Consider the following 4,997-nt stretch of genomic DNA (forward strand, 5'->3'; position numbering starts at 1 on the left):
CCAACTTCACTAGGAGCTCAGCTATGAAATTCAAAGTTAGTTTTGTTACATTTGTCCTTTATTTCTAGATTTTTTTTTTCTGTTGAGATTTTTTTATGTGTAATCCACTATTTTGCTAAAATGATAAGGTCATAGAGGATTTTAGCAGCATGCTTTCAATCTATTTTCACAAAGCCAGCATCTTATCCAAATGTAAGTAGGAATTAATTGGATTTTATTCAAGACTAATGTATTTCTTAAAAGAGTGGGATCTAAGTCTGATTTCTTTGTGTACCTTCACAATCCTTTCATAGAGTAGACATTTAGTAAAGGTCTGTTGGGTAAAATACGCCTAATATTGAATGATGAAATATATGAATGATGTAGCTGACCCTTGATAAAGCCTAATAAACCTTTATAAACAAGGCTCACTTCTAAGCCGAGGGTTTGAATTTTCATTTGTAATTAAAAATACAGTCTGCAAATACAGCTGACCCTTTCTATTTGGGGAAGAGCAGTGAGGCCCAGGAACAATGTTATATATTAATTCCCTGGGAAGGCTTGGTATACAACTACTATACAGGTGTTTCCTGTTGAAACTCCAAGTTCCCATGCAAAAACTCAGAGGACAGCTGAGAACAAAACTTAGCCCACTTAATTACATTTGCCTAGTGTGCTGCATAGAAAGTCATTGACCAAAAATAACATGTTTAAGTCCTGTTCAAGTTGAGATACAAACCAGTAGCAGTCAGGAAATTCAAAATTAAATCTGATCTCCACCCTTCACTTGCCTCATTGTGCCCAGGCAGTACCAAGGTCAGAAACTAATTGGAGACACTGCAAAACAGACAGCCTGCAATATTTCAGCTTAGTGAGGTCGAGAAGAAAACTTAGTTAAAACCTTATTAGAGCAGTTTACAGGAGTACTTTACTGTGAATATGAAATTAGTCTTGCCTTGATGGATGTGTCACCTACCCAAGATAATTTGTTGAGAATAATTTGAAAATGTAAGTGAACATAATTAAACTTCAGTTATATAGTAGTCTGATCATTAAGTCTCTGGGTGCACTTGTCTCTATGGATTTGACACTGAAAATGCCTAGAATATAAAAGGACACATTTCAGTCACTCAGTTTTGAGTTAATATTTAGTGTTTTTGTAAAAAAGCTAAAGTTAATTTTTATGTTTTTTTTTTCCTTCTGTGTGACCACATGTATAAGATAAAATCTCAAGGGCAGTATTACCATGAAAACTAGTGGCATACTATACTACACCCCACATTGCAGTGAAGCCCTGGTCAGTCTTCCCTAGTATGAAAGAAACCACACTCAGCTGGGATTATAAATGGCTACCTGGTTACCAAAATACATACAGGAAACTATTCTTTGGATTTTAGGCTACCCATTAGGTACATTTCTACTTTCCTTTAGAAGTCTCTGCAATTTCCAAATTTGCTAATTTTTTAAATCTAATTTGAGACACCACAGTTCAGTGTTCATTAAGCTATTTTCTTTTTGGGGGTACTAGGGATCAAACTCAGTGGCACTCAACAATTGAGCCACATCCCCAGCACTATTTTGTATTTTATTTAGAGATGGGTCTCACTGAGTTGCTTTGTGCCTCACTTTTGTTGAGGCTGACTTTGAATTCAAGATCCTTCTGCCTCAGCCTCCCCAGTTGCTGGGATTATGGGCATGCATCACCATGCCCAGCTAAGCCATCTTCTTTAAGTACAGAAAATAATATATCTTTTTTTCATGAAATGTTAAGGAAAGAATAAAGGGGAAAGAACTGTAGCAATTAGCTAGTACCAGGAATTTATTTCATATGAAATTTAATCATTTATGGTATATTAATTGGAGAATGTAATTTAATTTATACTAACAATTTCAATTATATTTAACAATATGGGAACCAAAAACAAATATATCATTATTCAGAGTAGCTATTTCCTGAATTATAGTTTATTTTTTATCATAGCACTTAAACTAGAATAAATTATTTTGAATTTGAACTACATTTATTTATTTTTAAGAATTCAAAATAAGTAATGCTCCCAAAATAGATTTATGTAACCTTTAAAAAGACACTAATTGATGATCATTTTTACCATGTATCCCCCAAGGTGAGATTCAACATTTTAAATACCTTATGCTCCAATTTGCAACTATTCATGGATGCTGCAATTGCCCATAATACTTGGTATGTAAAAGATAAAATTAACAAGGAAAAAGTGCCTTAAATTAAATATTTCTTTAAAAGTCAGACTCAGTAGGAATGTATGTTTCACTTCAAGATAAAAAAAATAATTCTAAACTTGATTGGGAATTTAATCTATTTGCTTTCCATTAACTATATGGCTTGGACATCCAGGGTTGCTATTTACTGTTTTCTCAAGTGATTTGGGAGAAAGGCTCATTATGAGATTTTACTGTGTTGCTAAGCACATGCTTCAGTATTCAGATATCTTAGTTCTTTCAATGTCTTTTCAGTTCCCTGATTTTCCCATTAAATTTTTTGCCCACTGCTTTTTATGTTTCCAAACAGCAGACAAACACATAATGATAAACACTCTATGGACATGACTGGTTCTCCCACCACCAGGGAGTTACATAAGAACAATTCTGTATTCACCATAGTCAGGCACAAAGGAAGAGCGAAAGCCCACCCTAACATGACCTGCTGCACAAAATACCTTTTGTTATCAACTAAAGCACTCTTCTGAATCCTCAAACCACCCATTGACAGATTTTCTTTTTCCCACATACATAATTTATAAGTCACCTAATTAATTTTTCATAAGTTAAACAATTGTTAATATTAGTTCCTGGTCTTCATGAATGGCAAAAATTAATTTTCCTCCAAATCCACTTGCAATGCACCCTTTCCTCTCTCTAGTGCTATAGAGAGACTTAAATATTTGCAGTCTTAACTTAAGGCTCAGTCTTAGAATTGAAAGTCTCTAACCAGACAAAAGCTTCTACAATAGGAGCAAGTCTTAGCAAATCGCTCAAGGGGAAGTCCTACACCACATGATATATCACTGACCTTTCTCCTCTGTTCTTGTTGCACAGAGATCTGAACCCCTCCTCTGTCTCCATTTATAGAGTATTTGACAATGACTGATAGTTTTGTGTTTTTCATTGCTGTCATTCCTTTAAAATGCAGTTGGAGTTACACGGAATCTTGGAGAGCACAGTGAAGCTAAAAAGAACAGGAAAAAAAATTGACACAAAACATTTCATACAAGATCTGCGAGCACAAATTTTGAGTAACTTTTAAACTTCTGGTACATAATAAGAATGAGGCACAATCATACACAATAACAAACAGATCTATTTAAATGTAAACACAGACTGCTGCTCTGGTTCCTGCATTAGAGTGGGAAGATTAGATGTGAGGCCACATCAAGAGGTTTTGATGACTTTTCTCTTTACACATGCATCAGAGATAGGACAACATCCTCAGTTTGGGAGGCATGTTTGAGAAGCTAACATGAAAAGAGAGCCTGGTCTCAAGAGTTAGGTAGAAACCCACTTAGTCTTAAAATATGTGGTTAGAAAATACAAGGATAATTCAACTCTTGCCTCTTTAATGTCACTAAATCCAACTGACACCCTTTATGGGTCTCTGGACTCTTGTCTCTGGACTTCTTTTGACTTACCAAAAGCCACTGTCCTCATTTGACTACCGTTATCTCTTCCTTGGATGCCTTCCACCACTGGTAACTAGAGAGCCCATCTCCACTTCCCCTGCCCTCTCACAGTGGGAGTCATGATTCTACAACAATAAACTAGCTGTGTCTTTATTCTGCTTAAAATCCTTTATCGACTTCCCATTGCTCTAGATGAAGGTCAAAGCTCATGACATGTCTTCTCAGGCAGTGTGAACTGGCTCCTGCCCCAATTTTGATGCTGGACATTGCCCTGCAACCTCTGCTGCACTCTCCCCTTCCAGAACTCTGTACCTGGCCAGGTTTTCATCAGCACATGGACTTCAGCGTGGACATAAAGTGTTATAGGAGTTGTTCTGCCTTCTTGGTCTGGGTGGGCCGTTGCTGTCTTTTCTTGTTCTTTTCACTCTCTGTCACAGTGTTCATTGCACCACCTTGTGATTGCTGCTTTCCCTCCTACTTGTCTGTTTTACCCACTGAACCTGAAGTTACTATGTTCCCAATGAGAATACCAGACCTGAGAACAGTGCCTGATCTATTTAATACTGAAGGAGGAGAGAAAGGCACAGTGGGAGGGAAGGAATCTGGCAGGTTAGCCCAGGGAAACTGGAGCCAAATCATGTTAAGGAGATGCCCTTTTACAGGAGGTCAAAGTTACCCAGGAAATAAAACTCAAAAGCATATTAAATAATAATAAAACATTATTATCAATTCTTACCTAATAAAATATATTTGAACTTACTAGACTATCACACTTTACTTGTTCTGATTCTCAAACCCCGTTCATAGTAATATGTAATCGTTTGAATTTTCTTTAAATTTTTTAAGTCACTTCATATTATTGAATGGTATATAGCAAAGAAATAGCCTATGGTAAAGGAAAGAAAATATTTCATTTTACATTAGTTCAATATTAAAGATTTATTATAGTGCTTATTTTATAATCTTTCATAAAATTCAATATAGTTTTTAAAATTTTGGATTTTTTAAATTAAATTGATGCCTGCTTATTAATTTATTATAAATTAGTTATGTAAAGAGAAAGTATCACTTGACTACAACTTCTTAAATTACTTATCGTATGTTTGGTTTGAGGGATCACTTATTAAAATAGATATAAATTTAACTATTTGTGATTGTATCAATAACAGATTAATATTTGATAAATTTGAAAATCCTTTACTTATAGCTAAAAATTCTGGCATATTTTTAGTAACAAAAGAAAGGTATGCAAACAGTGATCTGAAAATGACATACCACAAGTAAAGATGTGTTCCATTTTCTAAAATTAAAAGATAAATTGAATATAATTTTGATTACACTATGTCTTTGTAGCATGGGTTT

The sequence above is a fragment of the Sciurus vulgaris genome (genome assembly GCF_902686455.1).
Source record: "Sciurus vulgaris genome assembly, chromosome: 4".
In the NCBI taxonomy this organism is placed as follows: Eukaryota; Metazoa; Chordata; class Mammalia; order Rodentia; family Sciuridae; genus Sciurus; species Sciurus vulgaris.